Source organism: Ictalurus furcatus, chromosome 15 (genome assembly GCF_023375685.1).
Source record: "Ictalurus furcatus strain D&B chromosome 15, Billie_1.0, whole genome shotgun sequence".
In the NCBI taxonomy this organism is placed as follows: domain Eukaryota; kingdom Metazoa; phylum Chordata; class Actinopteri; order Siluriformes; family Ictaluridae; genus Ictalurus; species Ictalurus furcatus.
Window position 1 is genome coordinate 25,573,313 of NC_071269.1, and position 13,395 is coordinate 25,586,707.

Sequence of the window (13,395 nt, forward strand, 5' to 3'; positions counted from 1 at the left end):
AAGAATTAGAAAACCTTTTCATAACCAGAAATTGGGGGGAGGGGTGTACTCTCTCTCTCTCTCTCCCCTGTCAATCACAGCGACACTAACCAATCGTGGGCATCTGTGAGCTCATGCATGCAGAAGAGGGTGGATAGCGCTTTCCTCCGTGTGTGTTACCCCGCCCTGAGATGCAACGTGAACAGCAGCCAGAAAAACTGTAGTCGGCTGACTTCACGTGTCTCGGAGGAAGCACATGTAGCTCTCATATGATAAACAAACAAATAAGTAAACAAACAAATAGATTTTGTAGGGTTAGTTTTGTGTAGTTTGCAAAATGTTTTAAACAGTAAAAAAAAAATCTGTTTTAAATAAATAAAGAAAGAAAAGAAGAAGAAGATAAATAATGAATGATAAATAAAGAATAAATCAATTTTGTAGGGTTTGTTTTGTGTATTTCAAAATGTTTTCAATAAATAAAGAAGATGAATAAATGAATAAATAAATAAATAAAGAAGATGAATAAATAAATAAAGAGATAAATATTGTGTTTTTCACAAACAATTTTTTGTGTATTTTTCACAATTTTTTAAACAGTAAACAAAAAAACTGTTTTAAATAAACAATCAATAAAGACGATAAATAAATAAATAAATAATAACAAAAGCAAACAAACAAATAAATAAATACATTTTGTAGGGTTTTGCTTCATGTATTTCACAAAAAAAGTTTTTTGTGTATTTTACACAATTTGGTAAAGAGTAAAAAAAAAAATCTGATATGAATTTATAAACAAATAAATCAATACATTCAGTAGATTTTTTTGTGTATTTACAAAAAACCCTCTACAGGCCTTTCATTTTTAATAATTAAAATTTTTTAAGTATTTTACATTTTTGGTATTACAGTTGCGGAGAGCGGATTGTTACTTTTAATCAATTTTTAAAAAAAAACATTTTAAAGAAAACATAGAGAAATTAAAATGAAATGAAATCTTGCAATATTTCTTCATATATATATATATATATATATATATATATATATATATATATATATATATATATATATATATATATATATATATTTCCCCCTCATTTTTATTCTTATGCATAAAAATAAGAATTTTATTTATTTATTTTTGTAAATGTTTTTTTTCTGTTGTCAATTTTGTTTACAGCCTTTTATGTTCAAGCTTGCAGTAAATTAACAGAAAATAAATGAAAATAAAATAAAAGACGCTTTACTGCTTTACTGAACCGAGAGATCAGATGTCGTTACCATGTGTACATGAGTACTGTAACTGACTCGTTCTTGCCACACACACACACACACACACACACACACACACACACGGTTCCACTCCCCCATTTTCTTTCCATGAAGAGTGGATAATCAGGAGTGAGGTGTAATTAGGGCATGCTTGTTATTTTAAGGTTTAGGGAACACAGTAATTACGCTCGCTCACTTTCACTCCCAGACGGAGATGGAGGGAGGGACGGAGAGATGAAGAGACACTGATTGGAGCAAATATATATATATATATATACATATATATATATACACATACACGTACGTTGCATCATCGTAGTTTATGACTCGTTCCTCATAAACACTTGTGCAAACTTGTTTAAGTAAAACACAACTCTTTTCCCCTCCTTATGAAAACTCCTTCTCAGATACTTCTGGATCGTTTTTTTTTTTTTAAATTATTATTTATCCTCTGATTTTATTTATTTATTTTTTTAACTCGTACATACAATAAATATCGATGTTTATATCATCGTTAGTGCTCAAACTCCATTAATCATCACTGTTTCCACACAAAGAAGTGTGTTTTAGTTTATATACTGTCCTGTATATACCTCTTTATACCACAGTGTGTTGAATTTCCAGTTAACTGTCCCAGTACGTCATCGTTTCCATGGTAACAGCTCATTCGCAGGACACTAGACGTGTCACGCAAATTGATTTTGAAAAACTTGCTGTGATACTGTGTAAGTGTTTATGTAACGTTTAGGGACGGAGTCTCCAGTGTCAGTGCTTTGTAACAGTCAGTAACTTAAAGCTGTAACTTGAAGTTTCCAGGTGCGATTGTGTCGGGTGGGCGGAGCTTAAAGCATTCTTCAAAGTTCCAGATAACGCGGTGGTCGCAAGTGAACAAAAAACAAAAAAAAGGGAAGAACATTTATTTCAGTGCTTTAGTCCAGGCATGGCATTTAAACATGTGCAGCGTTTGAGAGAAATACGGTATGTCATGGTGTGTTGGCGAAGTGGGCGGGGCTTAAACCCTTCGACACAAGCTTGAAGTTGATAAGTTTTAAATAATGCGGTGATCGCAAGTGGAAAAAACCAAAACTTTTTTCGGAAAATGTTTGCTTACGTGGGTTTGGTCCACTCGTGACCTAAACGTTGGCTAATCAGATAAGCGTATATGACAGGATGTGATCGTGAAGTGGGCGGAGCTTAAAGCCTTGCTAAATTTTAAATAACGTGGTGGTCGTAAGTGGACAAACAGTCAGCAGTAAACCGTTTTATTTATTTCTTTTCTCCATTCACGACCAGCACATGACCTGAAAGTTAGCATCTTTTCAGAGATATATGACGATGATGGGATTGTGAAGTGGGCGGAGCTTAAAGCATTCTTCAGAGATGCTCATTTTAAGATAACGCAGTGGTCACAAGTGGACAAAAACTCAAGAGAAAACGGTTTTTGTCCACTCATGACCACCACATGACTGGAAACTCGGCAGCTTTTTCAGAGACATGATGTGATCGTGAGGTGGGCGGAGCTTAAAACCTTTGAAGTTTAGAGTTTCCACATTGAACCACGTTTCAGATAATCTGGTAGTCGCAAAAACTCAACAGGCACCTTGTATAAGCTTTACGACATGATGTGATTGTGATTGTGAAGTGGGCGGAGCTTGACACATTCTGAAAAGCAACCAAAACACTGAAATAAACAGATTTTTCTTGATTTTTTTTCATTCTTTGTTAGTTGTTGTTGCTTATTTTCCCCCTCATTTGCTCTGAATGCATTTTGATCCAATAATTTGATCCAAATTAAAGGACAACATTATTTATTTTCTCTTACTGTTATTATTATTTTATATATTTGTTTTACTATTATACATATATTATATATAGCACAGCTGATACCACCCAAGGTCGCTGTACACACACACATAACCGTATATTTAAAAATATTGTTATTTATTATTGGCATTTCTCAATCTCTTCTATTTCTACCGTTTGTCTTCAAGCTTGTTTTCTTCTGTTCTGAAACTACTTTAGTCATAAAAGGTGTTCATTAAATAACGTTCACTTGACATTGAGATTTTCTTTGAGGTATTTCGACTCATAGCGCTAATTAATGAACACAAACCTGACTAGCACTGACACCATCGTAACTTTATATACAATAATAATCTGCTACACACATAGTATTACTGATAAATAATCCATTATAGCTTTATGACACACACACACACACACATACACACACACACGAAAACCACTTTCCCTCATGTTCCTAGAAACCCAAACTTGTCTTCACCGCAGCCCTGAAGTTTCTTTCCAACACGGTTTTGACAGTTAGCATTCTGAGAAGCTAATTACACCCTACAAACTCTCCTCGTTCCTCCTACACCAACACACACACACCTCCCACACGCGCACACACACACACACACACACACACACACACACACTTTACTGGTCATAAAGTTACACTGGACCTGGTTTGAGGTATAAGAATGAGATCCAGATCTGCATTTCATGGAAAAAAAAAAAGAAAAAAAAACCTCTTTAAAATGCTAACGTGGCTAACAACGACTAAAAGTCCTCAAACACTGGCTAGTATGATGCTAATGCGTTCATGCTAACTGATTAGCCATCATCAGTTTAACTTGTTATTTGCCTTGTTAGCATTTCACACAGCTGTATTAACACCAGCAGTGTTTAATAACGGTTTTATGCTAACGTTTTCGTGCTGACTCATCATCCCTATTCACTGTTATTCACTGCTAATATGATCATGCTAACTGATTACTTATCTTCAGTTCTATTTGTTATTAGCCATGTTAGCATTTGTGGGTGAAATGTTGACTAAAATCCGTCTTTCAGTGTTAGCTTGTTGTTTCTTTCCAGCTAGCGTGATGCTAATGTGTGTGTTCACACAAACCCAGTTTTTTTCACTGTTTATTATGTTAGCATGCATTAATTAACATAACACAGTTGTATTAGCACCGGTGTTGTCACAGCATCCAAGTAGCATCATGTTAACCTGTTGATGCTATCTAATTATTCCCGTTCACTGTATTGCATCGTTAAAGACATTATCATTTAAATGAAGCGTTAAATGAGCTCTTTCAGTGTTTCCTGTTCCTTGTACCCTGTTAGCATGAGACGCTAGCAGTGTTAGCATTGTTACACTTTAGTTCCTTCGGTTTCATTACTTATTAGCCATGTTAGCATTTTGGATTCTAATGTTAAATGAACTCATATAGCACAGATTTTTTTTTACTTCACCGTTCATTTGTGTCTGGTAGGCATGATGCTAATGCGTTCTCCCTAGCTAATCAGTCCTGCTTAGCTTCATATGCTGTTTATCATTTTACATTTTAAATGAAAATTTACATTTAGTCTTCAATTCGTTTTTAAACAGTTGTAGCTAGACTTACACTTACAGTGTCCGATTAGCATGATGCTAATGTGTTTATGCTAACTGATCATATCTATTTAGTTCCATTCGTTATTTGCTGTGTTAGCATTTTTTATTAAAAGGTTAAATGAACTATTATGGTGCTGAATTAACAGCTAAAGCTGAACTCTAGTTTCAGTAATTATTCAATGTTTATTTGTATCCAGTTAGCAGGATGCTAATGTGCTCGTGCTAGCTAATCATTCCTATTTAGGCGCTATTCAGTGTTTACTATGCTAGCATTTCCCACAGAATCTATAAGTAACTCATTTGTAGTAACATTTACAGTGTTGTATTATCTGTTAGTGTTTGTGCATGTCCAATTAGCTTGATGCTAACGAGAGCCTTTTCAGTTCTTTTTATTAGTTAGCATTCTGAAATAAATGCCACACTCTTACAGTGTGGAATGAACATATCCAGTTAGCATCAGGCTAATCCGACCACTCTAGGTTTGTTTCTTATTTTTTCTTCTCGTTCACATTGTTTTTGGATGAAGTATTGCCTGAAGGTCAAGCTTAGCCAGCACATAATTACAGGGGAGGATTCAGACAGCACACGCATCGCCAGCCACCAGACTCCATGTCGGCCATCATGCTCGGTTTGCCATCGGGTCAGCCGTCGGTCACACACTCATCCCGAGGTCAGAACCAGAGACTCTTAGGCTGCTCCTAGAAAAACTCTGGAAGGAATTAAACAAACAGCTCGGGGTAAAAGATAAACATTTAAACACAGACACGGGTTTGTTACATTAGTGCTAATTTCCATTTAATGCTACTAGGTTTACTTTTGCTAGTAAGCAACATGTTTATTCAGTTGAATGAATTATTATAGGAATAAGAGCATTATGCTAAGTCTTTATGCTAAGTATTTATGCTTCTATAGTTTAGTAATCACTTCTGAAAAGATTGGAATCTGGTGTAACAAAAGATTAAGCTAAACATTTGTGCACTTGTAATGTCCATACAGTTCATTTAGCATTGTGCAAAGCTGACTTAATATGCAACAAGGGTGAAAAATAGCTTAGCTTCTCTCTGCTAACTGCAATTTTTCCAAACTTTACCAGTCCAGGTTGAGTGAACGCTTCGATTTAGTAAAAGAAGTCATTTTGATGGTTTTACACATAAACCCTTAAACTCTTAACAGCTAAAGCAAAAAAAAAATAATAAAAGAGAACCGTAGAGCTAATTAGCATTTAAATGAACAATTGCGAAGTTTTTTCCTCTTGCGTGATATCATTCTTTTTCAGGAAAATCATACAAATCCGTAAACTGTGTGAACTCACGCTCAGAACGAGATCGGAAAAGATTTATTTTCCACTGCGGTCTCGATAAAGCAAACAGTCGCCTGTCAGTGTGTGTTTTTCTCCCTCGCTAGGCTTCTTTTCTCGGACAGAGGGTCGCTAACGTAAACATTGCTTACCCTTGGGTCTTGTCCATCGCAAACAAGAATCTCTCTCTCTCTCTCTGTGTGTGTGTGTCTCACTTTACGTCTCTCGCCCCTTCGAAAACAGAGGAAGGAATACGCTGGCCATTAAAGAAGATGATGGGGAAACTGATGTCATGCTTATCAGCGTGTGATGCTGTGGTTTGTTAGCATGCTAAACTCTCAGCTTACTGTGTGTGCGTAAGCTGAAGTCGAGCTCATGCTAACATACCGCTGAAATATGATACTGACAAATAGGATGGGGACAGAGTGAACTCTACAATGTCATGCTAATCAAAGTGGACAAGACACAGCAATTAGATACAGTAACATACACACACACACACGCACACACACACACACACACGGAAAATGTACTGTCGGTGGTCTTGAAACTAGCAGGAGATGTCCCACTCATATTGGAGTTGTATGGAGTTTATTCCTGACTTGTGACACCATCACAAAACTATCCGAAATCAGCCATATAATCGTATAATCAATATAAAGATTTTCTTTTTTAATCTCACAAACATTCTCAAATATATTTTACATCAGCTGTAATTCAAAACTAAACAATAAACATTGAGAACTGAACCTGAGATGTCAATATAACTGACTGGATTAGTGTGGGCGGGGGACAGCGGGCAGGAACTGTGGTCTGATTGGTTAGAATGGCACTGTGGACTGATTGGTTTCTGTGGCATTTTGGACAAGAAGTGCGGTCCACTTGGTCACATCAGTATTTTGGTTGGTTATAGTCACAATTAAGGTGAGAACTGTGACTTGGTTGGTTTTGGGGACATTGGGGGTTACACTGGTGTTGGGGATGGGAGCTGTGGTCTGATTGGGGACACTGGTGTTGGGGATGGGAGCTGTGGTCTGATTGGTGACACTGGTGTTGGGGTGGGAGCTGTGGTGTTATTGGTGACACTGGTGTTGGGGGTGGGAACTGTGGTCAGATTGATTACACTGCTGTTGGGGATGGGAGCTGTGGTCTGATTGGGGACACTGGTGTTGGGGGTGGGAACTGTGGTCTGATTGGGGACACTGGTGTTGGGGGTGGGAGCTGTGGTCTGATTGGGGACACTGGTGTTGGGCTGGGAGCTGTGGTCTTATTGGTGACACTGGTGTTGGGGGTGGGAGCTTTGGTCTGATTGGTGACACGGGTGTTGGGGGTGGGAGCTGTGGTCAGATTGATTACACTGGTGTTGGGGATGGGAACTGTGGTCTGATTGGTGACACTGGTGTTGAGACAAAAACTATGATCCAAAAGTTTCTGCTGGCATTGGGGGAGGGGAACTGCAGATTTGACTGTGTACACTGAGGGCATGTTGGTTGTAAAACGGGAACCTGATTGGTTAAAATACCATTTTGGACAAGAACCGTCATCTCTGTAGTAGTCTTACAAACCATACTTTAGAGTCTGGTAAATTTTTTCTATGAACATACCAAAGACCTGCCCACTTTATCAAAACAGGGAAATGTAACTGACATCACAGACATCCAATCACAGGACTTTTTCCCGTAGCACTAACTGCTTTACTCATAGCTTTCACTTTTTTTTCAGTTCACAGCCTATATTGTGTCCCAAAAACGCTTATTGTGGAAAAACAGAAGTGTGTAAAAGGAGAGCCAATCAGGGTGCAACCTTTAAGATCCTGAAGCTTTTGACCAGAAAAGTGTACCGATATCAGATGTGGGTGGAGCTACAGAGACTGCACAAATGACACACCGTAAGTGTGTGTAATGCTGAAGAATATATATTCTAGCTTGATATATTTGTGTGTGTGTGTGTGTGTGTGTGTGTATGTGTGTGTGCGTACGTGTGTGAGTGTGTGTGTGTGTGTGTGTGTGTGTGTATGTTCATACAGTACTCATATGTGTCCTTATGAGATAAAGTTTTGGGCTTGTTCTGAGAGGTAAATTGGAAGCAGGCTGTGGAGGAGGGTGGAAGCGAGTTCCCAGCCCTCCACACACACACACACACACACACACACACACACACACACAGAGGGCACAGCCCAGCTCCTCCTGTGCCCCAGCCAAAGCCCTGCGGTCTCACCAGCTTGGCCATCCTCATACACGCCGCTACATGAATGTGTGTAAGAGCCACTGACGCATGTCGGTTATGAAGTTTACAAAAGTCTGATTCTGTAACCCATTTAACAAACATTTAACATTTATAAGATATTGCCGTCCTGCCAACCTTGACGTATTTTGCGTCGGAGCTACGAATTTAAACGAAGAAAATCTTATCGAATTATTCCTCAATGAAAACCAATAACAATGCCAGATGAACTGATTGACCAATAAAGCTTGAACGCTTGTCAAAGCCCCGCCCCTTTCCCTTGACTCACATTAGCACATGGCTCTCATCTCGACTCGATTTTCCCGCTCTATAACTGCTCTGATGCGTCCGATTGTTAAACAAAAACACGTTATTAATCTTCGATTTTGTACAGCATAATCCATACTTAACCAAGTCCATGTGAACGACCTGTTACTATAGAAACGCTAACGTATTAGACATTTCCGCTATCGGATATTCATAAACCAACAGCTAACTGTTTAGTTTAGTGCTATGATGCTGAAAATCTGAATAATGAAACATGGATGTGTTTGGAATGTGTTTGGTATTTCTGACCCTTTGCGTTACTAGGCTGTCCAGTTTAATGAGCTAATCGTTCGTTTTTGGCGTGTACTGGAAGCCTCGTTAGATATAGCGCGAGCTTTAAAGGTGAACTAAGGACGTATGGGATAGAAATGACTTCGCAACTGAAAACATGTGCTATAGGTTGTATAAAATTAGCTTGATAACGAGGGTGCTGTGTACGACGTCACCGTTTCCACAGGGAAAAAACGTCTTCAGGTTGTGTGTGTGTGTGTGTGTGTGTGTGGCTCGAATTATCCAACCCTAATAAAAAGGTAACAACAGACTGGTGCTGTTCCAAGCTTCACCTTGTGCAATAGGGAGTGAAAGGGGAATGTGCTTAGCTGTGCCTCCTAAGCAAAATCCCCAAATAACCACAGCAGAGTGTCGTCTGGAGGCCTCACGGAGCGCCCAATGCATATCTTTAACACACACACACGCACACACAAACACACACACACACACACACACACACACACACACACAGAGTGAGATATTGATCTCTGTCGTGGCCCACACTTGAACCTTGATCTCTTTTTGATAGAAGCGAGTCTCCATCATCAACCTCTATTTATTTATTTTTTTTCATTTTAATTGAAATGTAAATGAGGACGTGTACCCCAGAGTGCACGTTGTACATATAGTACGTGTCAGGGATTTGTAGAGGCGGCAGCTTACTAGCAGTTAGCCTGTTATGCTCAGCTAAGTTAGCTAAGGTTAGTGATTTTAGGCTATCGAGGATAGTAGTAGGACTTTCTAATTTGCATAATCATGCATATGCGCACGGTGGTTTAGTGGTTAGAAGGTTCACCTCACACCTCCAGGTGTTGGGGGTTCGATTCCTGCCGCTGCGCTGTGTGTGTGGAGTTTGCATGTTCTCCCCGTGCTGTGGGGGTTTCCTCGGGGTTCTCCGGTTTCCTCCCCCAGTCCAAAGACATGCATGGTAGACTGACTGGCGTGTCCAAAGTGTCCGTAGTGTATGTGAGTGTGCCCTGTGATGGATCGGCACCCTATCCAGGGTGTACCCCGCCTCGTACCCCATCCTCCCTGGGATAGGCTCCAGGTTCCACGCGACCCTGTAGGATAAGCGGTATAGAAAATGGATGGATTAGTAGATAATCATGCATATTCATATACAGTATTGTCGCATTTTTAATGAGGGGAAAGGTGTAGATATGCTTCCTGGACTTTATTAATAACGGCTAAGGTATTTTTTGCGCATTAGCGCATTAGCACACAGTGGATCATGCTAACACCCTCCTAATACCACAACGGTTACAATATTTGGGGTAGATTTGATGTGTATGTGTTTTGATAAGCTTAGTGAGATTAAACAACACACACACACACACACACACACACACACACTGCTCTGTTTGTATTCCTGGATCACTGAACTTATTTATGTGTTATACTCAATGGGGAGCGTCGCCGGGGAACGGCGTGTGTAAACACCGCAAAACACCTCGCACAGCAGGAACACACACACACACACACACACACACATACACACACACATACACACACACACGTCTCTGCGTTACGAGCCTTTCTGTCTGCACTCGAGGGAATTTAAAAATGCACAGATCCGAGTGAAACACACGAGACTGTTTCACGCCGTTAAGAAGCTTAACGAGCTCAACGGCCTTGTTCACATTAATATAAAACGAGACGTACGACGCACGTTCCCCGTGGAGACCGCGATAAATAAAAGCACGATAACTACTCAGAAAGGTCGCTGAAAAATATTAAACATGTGAATGTTGTTTTTTTTTAGGGAGTCATACATGAAGCATGAGGCGAGGTGTTAGCAAGGTTATTATAGTCAGCACAAAATAAAACCACACAAAAAAAACTGAAATAGAATGATTTACTAAAATTAAATGTTACTGTCTTTTTGTTTTGTTTTGTTTTGTTTTTTGTATGACTTTTCGTACTCAAAGCTAAAATTATTCAACTATAACCATAAATTATACATAAAAGCTTGATTAAATGTAGCTTTCTGAGGAAAAACAATACAGCTAGAAAAGGACTATTTACTAACTAAAGCTGACTTTTAAAAGGTAAACTGAAACAAATATATAAATTTAAACTCGTTTATTTAAAAAAATAACCTATAATAATAAAAAGAGAAATACTAGCATTGGAGTAAATATGCTAAACAATAAACTAGTGTCACAATAGAGCTGGCATAATTCTGACAAACTAGCATTACAGTAAACAAGTTAACTCATAAATTAGCATTACAGTAAACAAGCTAACTCATGAACTAATATTACAGTAAACAAGCTAACTCAAACTAGCATTGCAGTAAACAAGTTAACTCATGAACTAATATTACAGTAAAAAAGCTAACTCATGAACTAATATTACAGTAAACAAGCTAACTCATAAATTAGCATTACAGTAAACAAGCTAACTCATGAACTAATATTACAGTAAACAAGCTAACTCAAACTAGCATTGCAGTAAACAAGTTAACTCATGAACTAATATTACAGTAAACAAGCTAACTCATAGACTAGCATTAAAGTAAACAAGTTAACTCATGAACTAATATTACAGTAAACAAGCTAACTCATAAATTAGCATTACAGTAAACAAGTTAACTCATGAACTAATATTACAGTAAACAAGCTAACTCATAAATTAGCATTACAGTAAACAAGTTAACTCATGAACTAATATTACAGTAAACAAGCTAACTCATAGACTAGCATTAAAGTAAACAAGTTAACTTGTGAACTAGCATTACAGTAAACAAGCTAACTCATAGACTAGCGTTACAGTAAACAAGCTAACTCATAGACTAGCATTAAAGTAAACAAGTTAACTCATAAACTAGCATTACAGTAAACAAGCTAACTCATAGACTAGCATTACAGTAAACAAGCTAACTCATAGACTAGCATTACAGTAAACAAGCTAACTCATAAATTAGCATCACAGTAAACAAGTTAACTCATAAACTAGCATTATAGTAAAATGGCTAACTCATAAACTAGCATTACAGTAAACAAGCTAACTCATAAATTAGCATCACAGTAAACAAGTTAACTCATGAACTAGCATTATAGTAAAATGGCTAACTCATAAACTAGCATTACAGTAAACAAGCTAACTCATAGACTAGCATTACAGTAAACAAGCTAACTCATAAATTAGCATCACAGTAAACAAGTTAACTCATGAACTAGCATTATAGTAAAATGGCTAACTCATAAAATAGCATTATAGTAAACAAGCTAACTCAGAAGCTAATTCATGGTCTGCAACAGTTTGAAGCTAATTTATGAACTAGCATTAACATAAACAAGTTAAACCTTCAAGTAGCTGCATAGCAAGTGAACTAAAGGCCCACACACATAACGGGAATTAAATTTATTGTTATACAAAAGCTGCACAGTGAGACACACACACACACACACACTTCGGAAGTCTTCGGAAGGTGCGGACGCTCCTTTTCCACTTTATTAGTTACTAAATGTGTATTCCAAATAAAGTGGCAGCACACCCTCGATATTAACAGAACACATTCATCTAACAGCCAGGAGCTGGAAGTGGTTCAGAGAACAAAAGCAAAAAAAAAAAAATGACACAAAACATTTTTCTAGAAACGAGAATAGAAGCAGGAAGAGAAATAAATGATCGCGTTCCACAGCGTAATCCATTACGCCAAAAGCCAAGGGACAAGTTCCGAATGTGACTGTGGCGTTCCGAGTTTCGGAAAACCGGAGGAGAACGAAACTTCACACGCAGCCTTACGGTATATCCGTCCTGGAATAACTCCATACATGTTTTCAAGGTATCAGATTGTGGGCGTGTATTTGAATCAAAATACGGAAAGTAAAGCAAAAAAAGTGGCTGTGTATGGTTGTGTCTTGAGGATCATAGATGAGAATGTGGGCGTGTCTTTGAGTCCATACAAGGAAAGCAGAGCTGTTTTGAGTGATGTGGCCATGATGTGGGCGTGTCTTTACGTCCATATTAGAATTTAGAGTCTTAAAAGGATGGGAGTGTGGGTGTGTCATTGATTCCATGTATGGAAATGGCAGCAGGTTTGATTGGCCCTGTTCTGAAAGACTAAAATTGTGGGTGTGTCTGAGTTCATATACTGTACAGAAACATAGAAGAACACCTTTTAATGGGTGTGTCTTGAAGGCCATAGATGGTAATGGGGGCATGTGTTTGAGTCTTAAAGATATGAAACAGTGACTTAAAGATATGGAAATGTGTAATTATGTCCATATAGGGAATTAGATATGGCTCTGAGTGGGCGTGTCTTAAAGGTATTGGAATATGGACATGTCTTTGAGTGAATATTTGGAAATAAGAACAGGAATGTGAGCATGACTTAACGGGATGAGACTTTTAGGTGCGTCTTTAAGTCCATATTGGCAAACAGGAGCAGCTCCAAGTGGGAGTATCTTTGACTCCATATTTGGCGTCCCTATATACAGGTGCATCTCAAAAAATGTTAATATTATAAATTCTTTATTCTAATATTTTGAGGTACTGGATTTTTAATTTCCGTGAGCCGTAATCATCGAGATTTTTAAAAAAAAAAAAAAAAAAGCTTGAAATATTTCACTTTATGTCTAATGAATCTAGAATATATGAACTTTCCACTTTTTGAATTAAATTA

General features: G+C 38.0%; 2 long non-coding RNA genes across 2 annotated transcripts in view; both read right to left on the reverse strand.

Annotated features, from left to right (window-relative positions):
- Positions 1–4,593: 4,593 nt before the first annotated feature.
- On the reverse strand, positions 4,594–9,173 carry LOC128619763 (uncharacterized). Its single transcript, XR_008387998.1, has 3 exons — positions 9,059–9,173; positions 6,098–6,176; positions 4,594–5,357 (listed from the first exon to the last, which is right to left on the reverse strand). It is a non-coding gene; the product is annotated as an uncharacterized LOC128619763 (long non-coding RNA).
- Positions 9,174–9,526: 353 nt separating this feature from the next.
- LOC128619764 (uncharacterized) overlaps positions 9,527–13,395 on the reverse strand; it is a 10,238-nt gene continuing 6,369 nt past the window's right edge. The window contains exon 3 of the long non-coding RNA XR_008387999.1: positions 9,527–9,826. This is a non-coding gene — a long non-coding RNA (uncharacterized LOC128619764). The remainder of the gene's footprint in view (positions 9,827–13,395) is intronic.